A 22256-nucleotide genomic window follows, 5' to 3' on the forward strand; every position below is an offset into this window, starting at 1 on the left:
ACTCATGTCACTGCCAACTGTGAGAGCAGTTAGTGAAATCCAACAAGTGTCCTGCAAATGTCCAGATAAATCATCTAACAGCAAAAGCTCCAGCTGCAGGTCAGATAAATTCTAAACTTGAACTGACAAAGTGTGTGTGTGGGGGAAGGCACAAAAATAGAAATTAGGGGCAAAGCATTCTCAGGATGAGGCAATCACCAAAATATAAGAAAGGCCAGCAAGAATTTTAGACTTCTCTGCCTGATAAAAGGCATGCATATGAAACATCTGAAAAAAACGCTCCAAAACTGTCTGGCTTTATTACTTAAGATATAAAGCATGGAAGAGTCCCAAGGAGCTTTTCTAATTGTTAGTAAGAGCACTTAAAAAGCAAACAGCTTCACAGCAGAGACATAATGACAGAGAATCATAAAGATACAGTAAAAAGATAAAAACATTAGCAACATGTATTCTGCAACTACTTCTTCAGAAACAGAGTCTCATAACTGGAACACAACTGCCTAGAACACAGGACTGCCCTAGGACAGAGAGAAGCAGGCTAATTCTGTACTAAAAAAGAGTCAGGCAATGCCAAGCTAAATTAGATCTAATTAACTTTTGGAAGAAGCGCTAAACTTAAAGGACTAAAACATGTCAAGTTCTCTAATTTAACTCCTAATGGAAACTACTCTGTTCTTTTGAAACATTGTTTTGAAGCAACATTCCTCTGTTGCTGTCCTTCTGCTCACAGCTAGAAAGCACAATCCTTAAGGCACAATCCTCTGGACTGGGGAAGAGCCAGGGGTATATCTTACGTGAGAACCATGAAAGGATGATAAAAGTGAAACACTTATATCACAGTAGGAACAGAAAGCAAAAACAACACAAGCTTTCTTCCCTGCCACCTCCTCAGAGAATTTGGCAGCCCAGCCATTCAATTCTACATTCAATTGCATAAAAGAAAACCTTAAGAATTGAGTGAGGATGCAGGAAGGTGTGGAGGGGAAGAGGAGAAATTAAGCCTTCAGAGTCTGTGAAGATTACTGGCAAAAGTTACCTAGAACAGCAGAGCTAATGACAATCTGAACAACACCTAAAATAGTTATTAAGGAGGCAACCATCTGCAGAGCAACGTTTTACATAGAAGATTCTACAGAGTTCTGTGCATACATTAAAGTGTGCGTACATTAATTTGAGTTCTCTGGAGTTCTTTGGACCAAGCTGAGGAACTAGGGGTGTTCCAAGAGCAATGGAATGATTAAAGCCAGAACACGTACAGGTCTGTAGGAACCACACAACTGGGTACCATGCCATCACAATAATCCCAGCTGCTTGTGGTGCCTCAGAATATCCACACTGACCAGCAGGCAGCATCTGTTTGCTAGCTCCCAGCCAATCAACACAGTACATAGAAGGTTGACTCCTACCCATTCTTCTGTCAAGTTGAACACTTATTTCTCTTCCTAGTCACAGAGATGTTTAAAATTTGGGGGAATGGAAGAGAGAGCATGTAGGCATGTAGGAAATTAGGCTAGAAACAGTCCACTATCTTTGTGACAATGAATTGGAATTACTTTTCTAACCAAACTGCCATACCCTATTCAGCGGTGTCTGTTATTTTATAATTGCTCATTATTGCTCTTCCTTTGCATTATTAGTCCAGAGTGTCTTTAGGCTGTTAGATGGGTAGAGAGTTCCCTAAGCTTTCCTAGAATGTTTCAAGAGTAAGTCAAAACCAACACATCCACAAAATCCCCACCATACTGGTTTGACAGACTGTAGTTTTCAGCAGTTAATTGAAAAGGTTAACTACTTTTTGCCATATTCAAAAGAACACAGATACCCTTCTTACCCAGAAAAGCATATGAGTCACTGTATCTTGTCTTGAGAATATACCTCAGCATGAGCTTGCTACATTCCTTTTCTGAGTTGTGGACATGATTACTACAAAGAAAAAAAATGGTATTTTTGTTAGTTGTTAAAATATCTTTTCACTTAGAACTTTATAATCAATTACTAGTATCAAAAGGATAATGTACTAATATGTGCACCTGATCATTAGGTATTTTAAATGCATATTAACAAAAAGCCTCACAGAATTTTCTATTTCATCCATTAACAACATTGACTAATAGAGTTCAGGGAAGGCCTCCCAAATGAAGCTCTTGAGAATGAAAAGCAAAGCCACAGTATCTAAATCATTGAAGTGCCAGGCACAATGGGCATACTCGGGCCTTCAAAAATTGTTTCTCTGTGTTTTGGTCTCAAGTCCCCAAGCAGTGCTTCCCAAGCTGTGGTTGGTAGTGCTGTCAGATCACCTCATATCGCCTCTCCTTGTTTCCAGCTGCTACATCACATCAAAAGGCAGCTAAAAATACACACTTTTCTAATATTACTTTTCCAGGTAAGCAACTGCTGTACTTGCCACAAGGATGTTATATGATTGTGAAGCAAGAGGAATATGAACCATCATTCTAAAAACAGGAAAGTGGAATATAAGATAGGTTCTTTATTTACAAAGTAGGTCAGCACCTCCCTAAAATAATCATCATTGTTTTCCAAAAATCCAAGAGGAGCTGAGGGATTTAGGATGCCTGCACCACCGTCAGAAATTTAACAATAACAGGCCAGAGGAAAATACTTTGCTTCTCCACACTATAACCAACCCCAGAACAGCAGTATGAATTAAGAGAAAACTTTGGGAACTCAGGCTAAATTTTACGTGGAGAAGAGGAAGAAAAATATTCAAATGTAATGCCTGTATGCCTGAAGAACAAACAATGGGGTGGAGCAATGAATATAAAAAGTTAATGTTCCTAGGCAGAGACTCCAGAATAATGTCAGAAAAGTAGTAAACATTTTTTTTGTTTCCATTCACTTCTAGAAGAATTAAAATTGCTGAAACACTTTGAAAATCAGGCTGCACTACTACTGAAAAATTCTATAAAAGTAACCTTTCCAGAGAGCAAGAGTTCCAAGTACAAAACAAAGATTAAACCAAATGTAAGCTTTTTTTTTTAATTGTAGCATTTACACCCATTTCTTCCTTTCCCCCCAATTATTTTCCTAGCAAGTTTACAAAGACAAGACAGTAAAAATACTAAAATTAGTTCAGAGAGAAGCCTGAACAGAGAAGAACAAAGTAGGGAGAATAACTTGAATGCATCCAGAGAAGGGCAACGAGGCTGGTGCAAGGCCTTGAGCATGAGCCCTATGAGGAGAGGCTGAGGGAGCTGGGGTTGTTTAGCCTGGAGAAGAGGAGGCTCAGGTGAGACCTTATTGCTGTCTACAACTACCTGAAGGGTGGTTGTAGCCAGGTGGGGGTTGGTCTCTTCTCCCAGGCAACCAGCACAAGAACAAGAGGACACAGCCTCAGACTGCAACAGGGGAAGTTTAGGCGTGAGGTAAGGAGAAAATTCTTCACAGAGAGAGTTGTTGGCCATTGGAATGTGCTGCCCAGGGAGGTGGTGGAGTCACCATCCCTGGAGATGTTAAAAAAGGGACTGGATGTGGCACTTGGTGCCATGGTTTAGTAGTCATGAGGTCTTGGGTGACAGGTTGGACTTGATGATCTTTGAGGTCTTTTCCAACCTTATTGATTCTATGATTCTAAAGGGTATACAATTTTCAGTAATGCTTTACTTTAACCATTAGGTCATTCAGACCTCTGAAGACCTATCTGCACTCCATATAAAACCAGTAATGCTGGCAAAGGGGGCATGCACACTAACCAAGCTAACTCATTAAAAGTATAAAAAGGAAGCTGCCTTGAACGTTCATGCGAAACAGTTTCCTGAATATTGGTTACTGACTCAGTCAAACCTCTCGACTTTGTTTGACAATAAGCTTGGGCAGCTGGTCAAGCACTTAGTATTCAGTCAAACATTTTTTAATTAGTTTAAACCAATGTGTAACAAATCTGTGGGTCTACAAATTTTATTTGTGGCAGCACTAAGGCTGACAAAAACACAAATTTCTTCTGAACTGGCCCTAAAGTCACCCTTGTTTTACAAAGGAACACTGCCAGCTGCTATTTTAGCCTAAACTGAAAATAAATTTAATTCTACCAATATCCACAATGTGAATTCATCAATTTGTAGACCTTCTAAGAGAAAGAAAAGTGATACAGGCATCCCTAAACCAGTATCTTTTCAACTAAGAATTGTATCTATCTACTTTTAACTGGCATAAGTTGTCTGAAAAAAAAAGTCAACAAAACAAAAAAGGGCAAACCTCCCCCAGCCAACCAAGGAACAAAAAAACCCCAAAACATCCAACCACAAAAACCCGAGCAGTAAACACTCTACAGGGATTCCAGAAGCGATGAGTAGCGGTATCTTTCCACTTGCAGTAAATTTACAGACATTCAAAGCCATGAAGTTCATGTGAGTGTAGTCTTCACTCTTGTGTGTGTAGTCTACACTCTTGTGTAAGTGTAGTCTTGGCTGGAGAGCAGCCAGGCAGAAAGTGACCTAGTAGTACTGATTGACAGCAAGCTGAACGTGAGCCAGCAGTATGCCCAGGTCACCAAGAGGGCCAATGGTATCCTGGCCTGCATCAGGAACAGTGTGGCCTGTAGGAGCAGGGAAGTCATTGTGCCCCTGTACTCAGCACTGGTTAGGCCACACCTTGAGTCCTGTGTCCAGTTCTGGGCCCCTCAACTTAAGAAGGATATTGAGACTCTTGAATGTGTCCAGAGAAGGGCAACAAGGCTGGGGAGAGGCCTCGAGCACAGCCCTATGAGGAGAGGCTGAGGGAGCTGGGGTTGCTTAGCCTGGAGAAGAGAAGGCTCAGGGGAGACCTTATTGCTGTCTACAACTGCCTGAAGGGAGGTTGTAGCCAGGTGGTGGTTGGTCTCTTCTCCCCGGCAAGCAGCACCAGAACAAGAGGACACAGGCTCAAACTGCACCAGGGGAAGTTTAGGCTTGAGGTGAAGGAGAAAGTTCTTCACAGTTCACAGAGAGAGTTGTTGGCCATGGGAATGTGCTGCCCAGGGAGGTGGTGGAGTCACCATCACTGGAGGTGTTCAAGAAGGGACTGGACATGGCACTTGGTGCCATGGTTTAGTAGTCATGAGGTGTTGGGTGACAGGTTGGACTTGATGATCTTTTGAGGTCTTTTTCAAGTTTATTGATTCTAGGATTCAAGTATTCTGTGTACAAATGATGAAATTATAAATAGGGACAGGAAAAAACATTTGTGCAGTATCATTTAAATGAAGACAGCAGTTACAATCCATTTGCTATTCTGAAATAACACGTACTAAGAGACTGCTGTGAAAACTCAGACCACTCTTTCCAGAAGTGTCACAAGATGCAGCCAGAGCTTTCTGCCTGTGACTTCCCAGGAGGAACACTCAAAGCCAAGGTTGTGCTATGCTTTAATGATAATATACTTGTTTTGCTCTCAGCATTACCCAATGAAAAATTTAGTTGAAATGGTAAATTCACTCAAAAAATTAACTCCCATAAATGTCCCATCTTCACAGAAGTGGATACACTGCATAATGTAGGACACCTTACAAAACATGTGTAGTATGCTTATATCTGACACTCATTGTTTTGGTACTTTCATATGCTAATAGCTTCGAAACATTGAAAGACAAGGAAAAACCATTGAAGAAAACCAAACCAATACAATTCTTACAAGCAAAACACCAATGGGAAAAGGGGGGAGGAAAAGGGAGACAGTGAGCATGTAGAGAAAGCAGAGTCTCAGTTCTTCTTGCATATTAGTTCAGTGATAGTACAAGCCTAGACAAGCAGGCAGTGTCTGTGACACTGGCACACATCACCTTGGACCATGGAGGTATAAGCAAAAGAACCAGAGGGAGACTACATTTCTGTTCAGATTGTTCTTTACTTTAAAATTGTTCAGTTAACAGTGACAAGAGATTCCGTTATTAAAGACAAGAGCTCCCATTTCAGTGTGGTGTGCTTGCTGAAGAGGTTAACATCCAACATGTGCACTGCCAAATGTCTGTTATAGGCTACTGCTTCTAGGGATGCACTGACAAAGCAGCTCACACAAGCACTCCTCAACCCTATTCAAGTCAAAATGAATAAGGCTGGCAAACACCTACCTTTTTAAAAGTAACCCACTTGAGGAAGGAAGAAACGGCAATACACTAAGGATTACAAAGCAATTTCCTCCTTTTCAATACACATTCCAGAAATAATGAATTACCACTGTAATGCTTTTTAGAAATGCTGTCTCTAGCAAGGGGTATGTTGGCTTAAGTGGAATTGTGCATTTTTCTACACACACAAAAATGTGCTCACTGTAGACAGCCTGAAGAACTGGAGGGCTGGAAGAGGCCAGTGTCAGGTTTTTTTTAAGTAGAAAAAAGAAATAGGCCAAGCATCTCAGGTGTTCACAAAAGCCTCTTTAGAGCAAAGAGCTCTGTTTTTCTCCTACCAGGCTCTGCTAATTTGGAAGTGCAGTTGCTCAGGGAGAGGAATCTGAAGGTCTAAACCCCTAAATCGAAACTCAGACCTGCCAAGATGAGGTAAAGGATATCAAACTGTAAAGCCAGAACCAAGCAAAATGGTCATAGGTCAACAATGCAACCAAAAGAAATGCCATCAGCCTCTTCCTGGCCACCTGTGCTGGTGCAGGGGGAAGCTGTTTACACCGTGTGTCTGCTCAGTTAACCAGCTCAACAAACTGATCCCTACTAAAAGTGAATTTTCAGAAAAAGTCTCAATCATTGACTCCATCTGGTTTATGACTGCTGTATAAACATTCATGTTAACACAAGGGAGGAGCGGATGAGGAGGGAGGAAACAGCAGCCAGGGCAAGACTGCTTCCTTCCACAGAAACACTGGTTAGTTCAGCTCAGGGTATTAAGACCTTAAATGGCTACTTTGAAGAGAAAGCTCAATTTGAAGTCAAATCTGGGGCTCTGACTGCAAAGAGAGATTAGGTCTCTATTTCAGCTGCTGCTTTGAACATTCATACTAAAAGTTCAACCTCTGAAAATGTTTACTTCAAAAATAAAATGTTCAGCTGGCTTGATGATTCCTGCTAAAGCACAGGGAAAGCTGCAAGTTTTAAGGACTTAAGCTGGCAGGTTGTCAGGTCAAAGAAATATGGTATCTTGCCATTGTTCCAACTTGAAAGTAAGAAGTTATCTCCTCCCCCGTGTACATTCACAATGAGCAAAAAGCAGTCTTAGCTCAGATAGTTGATGTCGTGCCAGTTTCTTTCCAAACAGCTACACATTAGTAACTTCAGTTAAAAAAAAAAATCTTTCCAAGTTATTTTGAAAGTGTGATACATCCTTGTAGCTCCTTACCAGGCTCTGGGGTTCAAAAAGGTCAATGTCAGGGCTACATGCGTTTACATATTACATTGAAAAAACATTGTACCATTGTCATCCCTTTCTCCTCTGCTCAGCAAATCCAAAATCCCTGCACCAGAAAAACATCAATGGAAGAACGGAATGTGAACAACCCTGAACCAAAAATAGACAGTTGTGTCTGAAATACTCTTTCCTCTAAACTTACATGAGTCTAGTGGATAATAATACAACTACCATGAACAACGCTAGCATTTCTAGTCAGATCGAGATCACAGACCTACACATAGCAAGTACAAGCTTCAAATATTAATTCAGAAACAATGCTATACAGATCTATTGAGAACTCCACATAGTGGCAGACACCTATGGCAGAAGCTCTGACAATTCAAGACTATGATGCTTATCAATTGCAAGTAGAATAAATGGTCCAGTCACTGTTAAGTACAACAGCCCTCTCGCTGAACTCTGTGAAAGCCCTAAGCGCTTGGAGAAAAGTTATGGAGCACTCCTCTAGCAGTGCAGAATTTGCTTCTCCTTTTAAGAACACTAATGAGGCATATCCTTCTCTATCAAGTTCTAAAATATAAATAGGTCTCAAACTGATATAAAGAGCGATCTAATTAATATTCATAAGCAGTAGTTGGGATTTCTGAGTGAAGGAAAAGCACACTTCACTGAAAGCAAAGGAAATGTGAAGCAAAGTTGAAAAGATGGGTCAATCATATCCCATTTCCTTGCTAGCTTCACAGAAACAGCCAATTTAAGGTATTCTGTAAATAGAGAATTGCATTGGATTGCTATGTGGCTATTTTACAAAGGGCAGTTCCTCTATTCTTGAATCACTTTATACAGATTTAAGTCTTTATTTTCTTCTCACTTGATACTCTATGTTTTTCAAAACTGCAACAGTCTCCCCCTCACCATAGCACCCTTGCTCCCCACGAGCCCACAAGCATCTCCTTAACACACAGAGCTCTTCTCATGCACCCAGCTACTTCCCACGTGTCCTTTCTATCTGAGCAGATATCATATTCTCTAATACACACTAGCTAGCTTTCACCTTTTACAACTGATAAAGAACAAAGTTCTTTTGTCCTTCTCTAGGGAAGTACCCACAATGGTCAGTATAAAGGAAAAAGCAGCATTACTATTTGGGCGATTTGCAAGACACATTACAGCAAGCTGCCTACCTTTCAAATTTAAGTGACACAGACCCAGAAGTTCCTAGAATCACAACTGGCAAGAGTGATAGCCTAAAGTGTAATTTCTTAAGAACTTAGAAATTAAAGAAGTTAGTGTTAACCTGAAGACTAAATTCTGCTATGTGTACTTTAAATAAAAAAATAATTAAAACCAAACAAAACCAACAACAACACAACCACCAAACAAAGAAACAAAACCCCATCTGAGGCTTTATGGCTAGCATCTGTATTTTTTGTTCACTGGAACATTACTGGAGCAAAGCACTTGTTAATAGCAAGGTCAAAGATCTCCAGAGCTCCCTTCCAACCCCTAACATCCTGTGATATGCACATGAAAGACAAGTAAACTTAGGAAATTCCACTAGTAAAAATGAGCTTCTCTTTGCAGCAACAAAAATTACTTGAAATGTTTGAAAGTATGAAAAATGTCATTATCATTTGTAGTACAACTATATTAATGATGACCTGTAAGTTGGCTAAACTCCCTTGTGCCACTGCAATAGTGAAGAGTGATTAAACTTCAGGCTACTGGAGAGAAAACTGCTGGACCAGGCTGGTGTCTTATCCAGCTATGCACTACCTGAAGCAGAAGGTGACTTCAGAGTGACAGTTCTGATAGCATCCACAGATTTTATGAAGCGGCCTTCATAATGACTTAACTCCCAGCCTGTGTTCTTCCATGCCAGAAGTTTGACAAGTAAATGCTACCACTATAGCACCACTGGCACTCTTAGATAAGTTCCTGTATAAAACATGTTTTCATAAAATAACGTATTTGAGTAACTGAAGAATGAAATCAGGGGATTTCATCTGCAAAATACATGGCAAGCAAGGAGTTAAAATACTGCCTAAGACTCCCCCACAGCTGCTGTCAGCAGTCAGGCTTGTCAAGAGAAGCTCTTGGCTGCCCTGACAAGACTAATTGGCAGCAAGCACCTGGTTCCCTAGGCTGGGCTGGGTAGGTAAAAGAACATAAACCCTGCAAAGGAGGAGAAACAGCTGGAAGGCTGCCAGTAGGTCTAGCCTGCTACATGTTTTCAGCTTTGATCCACAAGCAGCTTTATCCCAGACTATACCCAGTTAGAGCAATCAGAAACGTTTTCCTGCAACAGAAAGGAACCCATGCTTTATGGTTCTGTACCTGCAAGCTCTGCCACTGAGCACCCACCAAGCCTTGCTGTGCAGGACCACGCTGTGGCACAGCCAACTGCAGCATCAACTCTATTGATAAACTGCAGAAGAACCAATTTTTTTGTTTCAATTGCTAATAAAAATTAACTAAAAGGCATCACTTTAACTTTGAAATTACAGACTAATATGCCAGAAAAGCAAAACTAAGATTGTCCTGGATCTTCTGTATATTGGATGTATAAAACATGTGCAATGACAGCTTATGACCATAACAAATGACAGTGCATCTTTAAAGAAAGGAGGAAAAATAGTAAGCATATCTCCAACATTATGGAAACTATCCAGATATAGGCTACCACGAGGAACTTCAAATGGAGTTTACAGAAGTGTGAAAAAACCACAACACTGGTTAGAGGCCACATGTTGAGTCCTGTGTCCAGCTCTGGGCCCCTCAATTTAAGAAGGACATTGAGACTCTTGAATGTGTCCAGAGAAGGGCAACAAGGCTGGGGAGAGATCTTGAGCACAAGCCCTACGAGGAGAGGCTGAGAGAGGTGGGGTTGCTAAGCCTGGAGAAGAGGAGGCTCAAGGGAGACCTTATTGCTGTCTACAACTACCTGCAGAGAGGTTGTAGCCAGGAGGGGGTTGGTCTCTTCTCCCAGGCAAGCAGCACCAGAACAAGAGGACACAGTTTCAAGCTGCACCAGGGGAAGTTTAGGCTTGAGGTGAGGAGAAAGTTCTTCACGGAGAGGGGAGTTAGCCATTGGAATGTGCTGCCCAGGGAGGTGGTGGAGTCACCATCACTGGAGGTGTTCAAGAGGGGATTTGAAGTGGCACTTGGCGCCATGGTTTACTAGTCAGGAGGTGTTGGGTGACAGGTTGGACGTGATTTTGAGGTCCAACATTGATTCTATGAACAGATCTAGACTTCCACTAGGAATGATGATTTTGGTGAATCTCAGACTTTCCAATTCTGCCCTTTCCCCCCCACCCCAATATTAGAACTCAAGTTGGGGGGGCAAACAGAAAACCAAAACCCCAAACACACTGGCTTGGCAGTTTCAGCCCCTGCAGTAGGGAGATTTTCTTTTTTTTCTTTTTTAACCAGTAAGGGGGAAAAATATGAGTTTGTTTGCTTAGTAGAGTCTGAGGTTACTGAAGTAATCATTCTCTAATTAGATACACAGAAATCTGTATGTTAAATATATACATGACAAATTCATAATTTAACTTCTTTTTGTGCAAGACAATTTAAGTATAAATATTGAAAAGTCAGAACTAGATGTCTTTAAAGCAAAGTACTCAGCATTTTACTTCCAGCTCACTAGTTAAGATTTCCAACAATGTACAGCAGCATAAGTATTTCCATAAGTTAAATAACTGGGGAATTAGAAGTGTTAAAAGGCAGTGAGTACTTGTACGCAGTCACAATATGAAAGATGTTTTTATCAACAGACATTGATGTAGAATTATGGTGCTTGTGAAAATGAGTTTGTATGGAACTGCTTGATAATTGAACTACTGGTATCAGTAGAACAGCCTTGCTCTAAGAGCAAGGGAGTATGCTGCTCTGTTTTCAACTGACCATTTACACCATTCCTTTAACTGACAGTAATACTGAGCAGTACTAATACAAAGACCCACTAGCAAGCTTTAAAAAATAAAAAGCTCAGAGTGATGAGATTATAAATTACCAAGTTCTGAGTTACTGCTCTAATAACAAAAATGTTGCTCAGAGTCACAGCACAGGAAAGGGACCAACTCTTTGCAATACTTGATTTTCTTTACTATCCTGACCCTTTACACAAAGAAAACTCATGAGTAAATTTAGAGGCTCTCTTGGTCTCTATTCATGAGGAAGGAGACTCCCATATAGTTCAACTCTTTTTTTTTTAAGTAACACTTTTCTTATGCCATGTGGAATAGGATTGTTAATGACTCAAAACAGTATCAGGATGCACCATAAAAGCTTATAGAATCATTGAATCAATCAGGTTGGAAAAGACCTCCAGGATCATCAAGTCCAGCCTGTCACCCAAGACCTCATGACTACTAAACCATGGCACCAAGTGCCACATCCAATCCCCTCTTGAACACCTCCAGAGATGGTGACTCCACCACCTCCCTGGGCAGCACATCCCAATGGCTAAAAACTCTCTCTGTGAAGAACTTTCTCTTCACCTTGAGCCTAAACTTCCCCATAGAATCAATAAGGTTGGAAAAGACCTCAAGGATCATCAAGTCCAATCTGTCACCCAAGACCTCAGGAATACTAAACCATGGCACCAAGTGCTTCAAGCAAAGTACAAACAAACATAATTGCCTCAGTCCATTATAATGAGGTGTTAACTAGATTAACTTACTATCTTATCTTTAGGGAGCTCCATCCTACTGCATAGTAAGAGACGAAGGAAGTGGTACTTTTGGTCAAGACATGACTGCATTTTTGTTCTTGCCCTTACACAATGCAGCCTATTGCATCACAACTATTTGAATGAACTCCTTATTCTAGCAAAGCAACACCTGTGTATATTAATTGAGCTCTCACAGGATGAGAATTTTCTAAGAAAAAGTGGGCATGTACCTACTAGCTCCTAAATTATTCTGGAAATAGATAAATGGTTTGCGTTTTGATGTCACCCACCTCGTCCCAAAGCTGATCCCAGTTTTCACTAAGGATTGTTGCACCAAGACTTAGTCACAGACCAATAACCCACTAGTCAGCAAATATACATTCCTATTAATCAATAGGGAAATTACTTATCTGAAAAAGGCAACTTGCCACCCTGTGGTATCACTCTAATCCCCACACACAAGAGCTCATTCGGTATTGGAAGTGACTAAGTACCTGTGGGCTCCTGTCTGATACAGGGTAAGTCTAAGGCATAGGCTGCAGGAACTCCAAGCAAATGCAGCAAAGGAACAGACAAGAAAAAAAATCTTTACAACAGCACCATCAGCTGCAGGAGACTAATGAAACTAATAATCCTCTTTTGCAGGTAATGAGATCAATGAGAACAGACTCTGTTGCATGAATGGTTTAAGAGACGGTATTTCGTGCAGAAAGTTTGTAGCACCACATAAAACTGAGCAAACCTACATCAGACAGTGATTACTGGATGATGAACTTGTCAGAGCAGGTATTGAGAAGGGAAAAAAAAAGAAGAGGTAAAACACAGCAAAAGCTTCTTTACCATACACGAAACTAAACGAAACCCAAACTGCAAGAGACAGTGAGTAGCTGGTGCTATTTCCCTCTATCAGCTTGAGATGGCAATTTACCATCCCCTGCATGGACAGACAAGTCCTCATAGGCCATTCTCATTAAGAGAATTCAGTCACGGCCAGGGCAACCCCAAGGGTCATAGTCCATGATGACCTACCATTGTTTTGCTGCTATTAGAAGAGACATTCCTGCTCCCCTCCCATTCCTTTGCATCGGTTCCAACATTCACCTGACCTCTATTTTCACAACAAATTAATTAATGGAAGCACCAGACAAACAGCACTTCAGCTAGGAAAAAAGCCAGAAGAGACAGGAATGAGTGCAAAACTCTGCAGCTGATGCACCCAGGGCTGCCTCACACTCCCTCCTGGCATTGTGTCATAAGACCCCTCTCAAGCCCCCAGTTAGCTTGAGACAATTACGGTCTCCACATTCTGCACAGTTATTACAGCCCAGAAATAAACTTGCAAGAAAACTCCTGCTGAGCACAAAGAACAGATAGCCTCCAGGGAATTCCACAAGGAAATGTTGTGTTGTCTAGATCACAAATTTTCAAAAAGAGAACTGTCTCAATTTTGGCAGACTTTCATATAAAACTAAAACATTTTATCTAAGCCAGAGCTCACCAACTGACCAATTTCAATACATGTTCCAGTTCAAAGGTGCACCACAGTATTTTCAAGAAGAGACTGCCACAGAAAAATGGCAGAGAATTATTCCAGTTTTGTTTCTAGAAACAGATGAAAAATTCTGGCTGAAAGCTTTATACAAAAAAATAAAAAAAATAAAATCAAACTCCAGGCAAAGAAAAGGCATAAAGTATTTGAGTCCAAAAGATTAGAATTCAGCAAAGTTATAAGCAACTGAATACAGCATCTCTTAAAAAATTTCTAACACTTCCTATTATATGTGGAAGTAAGACAGATGAAGGAAGAATAGTGGGAACAATGACTCATGTGAGCTCCCATTCTCACTTATGCAGCAATGCACTTTAAGAAGTTTACAGCTGCACAAAAGAAAAATAAGACACTTGGTCAAAGATACAGCACCACAACTACTCAAATTGTTCAGAAAGAGTCTGCAAAATGATGGGTAAACTAGATACTCCCAGGTTCAGTGAAATGATCCAGCAAACAAAACATAGTTCTATCTTCCTCTAAAAATTCCAACTATTTGCCTGGGACAACTATTGAGATCAGGTAACACTAACACTGTGTCATCTTGTTTGCTCCACAGAACACTGTGTAAAAGGCAAATCAGAGCAACCCTTGCAAGCCTCAGAGCTATTACACTGAACTGCAACACTTAATCTCATACAGTGTTATACTCCACCCTATGAGTACTGAGTGGAGGCAGCAAACAAGGAAGTGAAGCAACATGGACATACACAGAAGACAACACTCTTTAAAGTTATTACAGAAAATGGAGACCCACAGTAAGCAGGAACTAAAGTCCACAAGGACCTCATAAGACTACTCAAAGAGTCTGAAGAGTGGAAAAAACTCTTCCACAGCAGTAAGAAAACACAATGATCAGGAGAGATTTTTCTTGACTCTTCTGACTCTTTGAAGCAGTCTTGAACATTCTGTTTAGCCTCAAATCATATATAAATAAAAACAGAAACAGCCACAGCCTCTATTTATTTCCACTTACCTTTGCTCAAGTTCCACTATGGGTCATTTAAAGCTATTTGAAGTATCACAAGAGCAGCACTACATGCAGCCAGCCTAAAGCTGGAATACCTTCGAATCTAGCTACATCTGGTCCGAAGTTACACCTTAGCCTAATTACTGCTTGTTTGCTCTCAGGAGTTTTTTCAGTCTATTTTATAGAACAGAATCTTTTAGTTGGAAGGGACCCACAATGATAATCTAGTCCAATTGCCTAACCAATTCAGTGATGACCAAAATTAAAGCATGTAATTATGGATGTTGTCCAAATGCCACTTAAACAGCCTTGGGTCATCAACCACTGCACTAGGAAGTCCATTCCAGTGTCTGACCACCCTTTCAGTAACAAAAATGCTCCCTAATGTCCAGTCTGAACCTGCCCTGATGCAGATTTGAACCATTCCCACACATTCTATCACTCGATGCAAATGAGAAGAAATCAGCACTTCCCTCTCTCCCTTCATCTACTTAAAAAGCTGTAGAGCAATGAGATCACCCCTCAGCTTCCTTTACTCGACACTAGACAAGCCCAAGGACCTTTTACTTGCTTCTCACAGGACATTCCTTCCAGACCTTTTGCCAGCTCTGCTATCCTGCTCTGAAGGCATTCAGGGACTTTAATGTGTTCACCCAAAAGATTTCCCCAGTCATCTGTCCCTTCCACCTGACAAGAGGGAATAAAGATGCAAGAGCAGCAGTGACTCCTACGACAGCACCACCTGTTGGCACTACATTACAGCCTGGGGATTGCACACGAGTTTGGTACCACCATCACCAGCTGTAATACTGCTACTGCCAAGCTGCAAGCTTCAGATCTGCGAACTCCACACACACAGAATGTGATTTCACCTCTTTCTCCTCCCTCACTTTATGATGCTGCTATAGATTGAGGACTAAGTGTTCTATCACAGAGATAAAAAGTCCTCCAGAGTACCAGAGAGTACCAAGGGGCTGGATGCGCCCCAGGGGTGGACACAGGAAACTAAGTTTTTATTCCATGCCATAATCCTGCAATCTCTGCATAACCAGACATCACAGCCTATTCTTTCTCTTTCTACCTCCTCTCCCGACATGTGCAGCTCCTATTACCACTCTGTTTTGTGGGGGAGTGTGGGCCACAACAAGGGGGCATTTGAGGCCTAGTAGACCCAGGAAAACTGGGCCAAAGCTGATTTCGATTTTTGTGTATATATTTCCTTTGTGCTTTTACAGCTTTTGTAATTTTGGTTACTTTTGTTAATAGTATTTTCTATTTAACCTCAAATTCTGTGTGTTTTATTTACTCCTTTCACCCTGGGCAGCTCATGGCTCAAACCAGGACAGATACACTCCTTTGCTGCTGCTCCTCACCAAGAGGGGTCAAGTCTATTTTCTTAAGGACCATTCCCTTATGACAACCATAGTATATGAATACAGAGTTTACTTCTATCTACTTCATTCCTGCAGGTATAGGATAAGCATGCTTGCTAAGCCTTTGGAGTAGCAATTTTCTACACCCATTTATTTGAGGCCCAGGCTTAGCTCCTGCATGGAGGCATTTAACTACCTACGCTGCCTTGAATGTTGAAGTACAATCACTTCCCATTAGAGCTAAATGCATGGTTCAACTCCAAAATTACTAAAAAGATTGTAAAACACACATGCAAAACTAAATGAGTAGGAAACAAGGATCAGAAGCACTGGATGCTTAAGGGATTTGCAAATGGTGCCGTATCAGTGGGCCTAGCTCATAAGATTTTGTAAGAGAAGTAGCTTTGTACATTAACATTCTTTTCCTGATTTGGCTTCCATCACTGTCCCAAATCAAAGACTACTATTTTCTTGCCAACATAGTTATATCTGTAGCACCACAACTCCAGCTATACACAAATCATGAGAGTTTCTGAAAGCACAGTAATGACAGCTATGATCAAGACTGCTTTTTCTTCCATGCCAATAACAAACTCAGCTATGCTTGCAAAGCGTTTCCCTCTAGATCATTCCTTACACCAGCAGTATGGTGTTTTTATAAAAGAAAAGTGCATACTGAGCATAAGGAAAACTTTGTGATTAATGAAAGTGCAGAACTGAAATCTCTTTCAGAAGAGAGGCATCAGCTGAACACCATCCCACACTATTCACCGACTAAAACACATCATCCTGCTGCCACAGAGCACCACTGTTGCCTCTTCAGCCCTTTCAGGATGCTAAAGGAATGCACATAAACAAGGCAGAAAAGAAACTCCGTGAGGTATGTCATCCACGGTGTCAGCATATTCTTAAATCAACAACTGGTAACTTACTGTCTTCTTTGAATTCAGAGCAACTTGAAAAAAGACAGGGTACCATGCTTCAGAGATGACAACCTCACTGTTGGTGGGAAGACTGGAGGCAGTAGGCTTTAAAGATGCCTTGACATTGACTTCTAAGAGTGAAAATTTAAAGATTGCCACAAAACTGCTATCTATTTTACAAGTAAACTGTGCCCCAATAACTTTCTCTTTAAATCAAATCAATCTTATACTTCTGTGCATTACAAGTCACAGTAGAGCTACAAATTACCTAGGTAACAGTTTTGAAAACCTTACTAGCACCTACTTCTATGTTTGCCTTTGGCAGAAAAAGGTTTTTGACTCATTTTTATGTTCAATTAATCCACAGTCACATTCTTCATAGAAAGACTGCTGGAAAAAGAAGAAAAAAAAATCAACTTGCTGGAAACAGTAACTATAATTACTGACCCTCTTCAAGCCAGCCAAAATTAAATTGCAAAGTAGATTTTCTGGCATTAGAGCTATAATTCATGGTACAAAGAAAAGTAAGTCTGTAAGTAACAAAAGAATCTAAGCCCAGCATTTGTGAGAATGCAGGAGATGCAAGCAGAGAGTTTACACGGGAAAAAATAAGTTAGAATGGCTCCTGCACACGACTAGCCTCTTTCTAGATATCCCCTACATAAGGGCAAAAATATTTCTTTCCATGGTTTGCTGAATCAAACTTTTGTCAAACAAAATTAGTACTAAAAAGGAGGAATATATTTTTATTGAAGTTTATACTACTGAACAAATTGTAAACCAAAGCTGTATGGCATTTTATCTCCTTACATAACAATATTCTCTTCCCCTCCCCCTCCCCCCGCTCAGGTTTACTTCACTCACTGCTGAGAAACATAGAATCAATAAGGTTAGAAAAAACCTCAGAGATCATCAAGTCCAACCTGTCACCCAACACCTCGTGACTACTAAACCATGGCACCAAGTGCCAGGTCCAATCCCCTCTTGAACACCTCCAGGAACAGTGAGACTCCACCACCTCCCTGGGCAGCACATTCCAATGGCTAACAACTCTCTGTGAAGAACTTTCTCCTCGCCTCCAGCCTAAAGGCAAGGGAAAAAAAAAAATCCTAACGCCTCTGTATTTCTCAGGAAAACATAAACCACCATTGCAGGTGTCCCATTAAGAAACTTGATGTGAAATTATACATGCCTCTGTCAATGAAAGTGGCAAACAGATTCTTTTCACTTATTACAGGTTTCAAAGCAAGTACAGGGATGGCATATCCCTCAATCATGAACAGAGATGCTATCAGTATGGCATGTTAACTTCACTAGCATTAAGATGACTGGTTTATCATGGTACAAAGTTATTTATCTCTTATATTTGACTAAAGCTTAAAAAATATTACAGAATTCACAGGTTACATAGATATTTTGCAGTCTGTTTCTACTGCTACACAGTCAAAATAAGGGAATTATTTGCAGAACTGAAACAAAATATTTCAGAACATGATTGTTTTTGAGTCTATAAGCAACAACTTACAGGACTTAGACCAAAGTAATTGGTATCTTAAGAATCATTTACAAAATAGGCATAACTGCAAATGTTCAGCTTATCTATTGTCACCCATGATGATCAGGGAGAATATTTTCTACCCAAATAAACCACTCCTATTGCTGAAAACAGGGCTTATACTTCCTCTGGAGCTAACTACCAACACGGACTTCCACTTATTAGTTAAGTATAGATAGCCTCAAATGGACAACTGATGGCATGCTGATTTTTCACCATTCTTAAAATTCCTATCAAAACCAGTTGCAATAAAAGCCAAACAGCACTGACTGGAAAACAAAACACATACCACCACCACCACCACAGTGATCAATAGATGCAAGGAAGAAACAAACAATACTGTGCACAAAAGCAGTGAGATTTCAAACTTTCTGATCACTTAGAAACTGGCCTTTAGAAGCTGGATTCTAGAACTAGTCCTGGAAACAAACTTAAGTTTAATCAACAAAAAGTCAGTTTTGCCTGAATTATATACATTTGCACAGTAGAACAAAATGTTTTTTCCATAATCACATGCCATATTGAATCAAATTCCAAACCTTAATCTAAAAAGCAAGATGACCAGCACTTTTTGAGATACCATTTACTATCCTCATCTAGACCTTAAGGCTCCAAAATTTGTTTATTCTTTTTTCAACTATTAGATGAATATCAGAATAGAAAACTTGTTCCATGCAGTGGTCATCAGTCATCTACACAAGCAATTCTGAGCTATAGATGCATGTAATTACTTGATAGGAATTTTGGTCACATTCCTTCTGACAGAAACACTGAAAATCCTTTAGCAGATGCTTCACTCCCAAAGGAGTCTGAGAGAACAACAACATGTCGTATGCATATAAGGACTAACAGTTCTACCAACAAAAGTACTAATTCCTCTAACAGATGCTTCAGACCCCAAGGAATTGAGGAGAACAAAACCACATCAGCGGCACTGTACGGACACTGGTCAACCCAGAGTCTTGAAGCAAAGCAGTTCTCTCACTTCCTACAGCACAACTATTTCAGCATTAGAAAAATTAAAACTTCTAGCAGATTCTCAGATTTTCTCTTTTTATTTCCAGCAAGGGGAACAGTAGATCAGCAGGTCAATCTGAAAGAGTCCTTTTATTTATTCAAAGAAATTTTGCTAGAATACAACTCAGTAAGGAATAAAAATACCTCTGTAACAGACTACTGAACTTGAACACATTTCAATGGAGACATGAAAGCACTGTAGCAGGCCAAAAAAGAAGGTATTTTGGAATTGACATATTGGAAGACTAATTGCTAAGTTATCTTTACAATATAAAGAAAAAAAATTGTTCATCCTCAAATAGAACAGAAATTTCTTCAGTAGGGTTGAGGCCCCGTCCCTGGAGGTGTTTAAGACCAGGTTGGATGAGGCTCTGGCCAGCCTGATCTAGTGTGGGGTGTCCGTGCCCATGGCAGGGGGATCAGAACTAGATGATCTTGTGGTCCCTTCCAACCCTGACTGGTACTATGATAAACCACATATATTTTTGAAGATAAAGCTGGTGTGATACTGAAATTTTAAATCTAATTTATTCTCAAATCTACCCAGCATTGTGACACTCTGCATGGAGGCCTTGACTTTCTATTAGTGAACAAACAAAAATAAAGCAAAAACCAAAGCAGATCACATGTGTTGCCAAAGTTGTAAAGAATGTCAAGTGGTCAAATGAGTTAACTATTGGTGAGAACTTGCAGGAATACCTAATGAGATCTTGGCAACAGCAACTTTGCTCAGTGGATCCAAGAGATTTTTCTTACATTAAAAGTATGGCCAAATGTCATAGACTTAAGACAGAGTAGGTCTTTGCACAGCATAGACCACTCCTGGGTCAAGGGTGACATTCAGAGTTGGTCTCCCTCAACAAGCTGCCAACAAATCCAGAAGAGAAAGGAGAACACAGTGGATTAAAACTGGTTGAATAAAAATTGAGAAACTCTGTCAGAAAAGCTGGAGACTCCAAACGTATAATAATGCCAGTACAATTTAGGACAGGTCAGGGAGAAGCTTTATTAATTACCATCACAGAAAAAGAACATTAATAGAATTGCTCCCAGTTCTCTGCCAAGTGATAAAAGAGACTCAACCTACATACTATTTCAGAAAACAAGAAAAGGTGAGGAAAAACACTTTCAGTGTTAAAGCCAGCTATCCACCACTGGGAGGGGTAGACTCCTTAAATCCCTCGCCAAACAGCCACATTAAGGAGTCCTCAAGCAGTAATATGATTATATGGAGAGACGGTTTCTGGTGGAGCCCATAGGAGTGGTATACCCCCTGGTATTAGCCTAGATCACAAGTGGGGAGTCAGAAACAAATGGAGGCTGCATGCTTTTTGTTGACAGGAATGTTCATTTGGTAAAGACAGCCAGACCTCTCAATTTTAAGTATTTTATCACCACAAGTGCTTGGCAGCTTACAAATACATGTTTATCTTCCTCTTCCAAGCCATGAGTAAAACCAATGAATAAAAACCAAGATCTACCAAGTTCAAAATACAGCAAGACACAAGGGAGTAGAAATTTTAACGTACCAAGCTAAACTTAAAAAGCATGTGTTTTAATTAAATTGCAGGTTTGAGCACTCATCAAGCATATCTAAAGCAACAAAATGACAAACCAATTTTAAAATGCTATTTGGATATTTAATGAAATTCCATTTTCTATACAGGTGAGATTTAACATGTTTCAAAGGATGCAATCCACCATTCCCCAAGAGGAATGTGAAAATTAAAAACTAAGAAAACAAATCATCCACTAGGCAATGTAAGTCTTTAACCAAACCTGCCTCAAAGATTCCAGTCAGCCTCAGATTAAAGATAATTTGCAGTCCAAAATTAATTTATCAATATACTACTGCAGAGAATACAAGACTTCTTTATTGCACTAATGGAATGATTAAAATACTTCCTTATTCACATGGGCCACATGCAAAGCTCTCCAAAATCTAAGTTTAGTAATGGGTACTTTTTCCATAAGCAGGTAAGTAAAAAACCAAACCAAAACAACAATAAGCCCACAAAACCAAAACAAACAAAACCACCAGCAAAAAAAAAAAAATCAAGACTGCTCCACAAGCCTTACTTCAAAACCATAAACCTAAGGTACAGAGGCAAAGTGTATAGTCACATATAAAAGCAGATGTACGCTAGCAGATAGAATTTAGGATATCAGAAGTTAGAGACACCTTGGAGATGGAAATCTGGAGTTCATGTTCTTTTCAAGAAACAGGGTACCTGTAGTTGTGCCCTATTAAAAATATGCCCATTCTTAGCTAGCCAAGTTCCATGAAAAAACTTACAGTCAACTGGCATAAACAATCCCTACAACCTAAGCTTTTGTTATTAATGGCCAAATACTCTGAGAATATCTTAATCAGTTTTTACCAGTCTTGATCAAGCCCTAATTCATTCAACTGCAGTCCTGGAGTCTCTGCTAGCCTAATGGAAATATGTAAAAGGTGCTATATGCCAGACCATTTCATCCCAGAATTACAATTCTTAATTCTGTGATTGACAGTTGGGCCTAGACCAATGAGACCTAAATGATTTAATCTGGGAGCTAGGCTGACTGTTGAGCTACTATCTGAATTCATTCTGCTGAGGAGGACAAAAATGTTTTCAGATATGGTATTGCAGAAAAACTCTTTTTCATTGCTTCTACTATAGTTACATTTTTAAACAAGCTTTCAAATTTCACCTCTGTAAATATATAAGAAACTGATGCCTGTCACAAGTATTGCAACACAAGACTATTCTAACAATGCTCCAGGCATCTTCAACAATAAGAATACTTATTATAAAAACCTTGAGTTTACAAAAATGCATTGAACTGATTTTTTTTCCCCTCAGCACGAAAAGCAAACTCCTGACCAACTGGATCTCACTACTGTAGAGACCCAAAT

General features: G+C 40.1%; 1 protein-coding gene across 7 annotated transcripts in view; it reads right to left on the bottom strand.

Moving 5' to 3' along the window:
• Window positions 1–22256, bottom strand: part of SOCS5 (suppressor of cytokine signaling 5) — a 55958-nt gene that overhangs the window by 28430 nt on the left and 5272 nt on the right. For 6 of the 7 annotated variants that reach the window (XR_010989811.1, XR_010989810.1, XR_010989809.1 and 3 more), the window contains exon 2: window positions 1832–1923. The exons of the other annotated variant lie outside the window; for it this stretch is intronic. The gene's annotated coding sequence lies outside the window, so the exon portion shown is untranslated. The remainder of the gene's footprint in view (window positions 1–1831; window positions 1924–22256) is intronic. 7 annotated transcript variants of the gene reach the window in all.

This window comes from Melanerpes formicivorus, unplaced genomic scaffold (assembly GCF_026170545.1).
Source record: "Melanerpes formicivorus ecotype bairdi unplaced genomic scaffold, bMelFor1.0.p_v2 SCAF_43, whole genome shotgun sequence".
Lineage (NCBI taxonomy): Eukaryota > Metazoa > Chordata > Aves > Piciformes > Picidae > Melanerpes > Melanerpes formicivorus.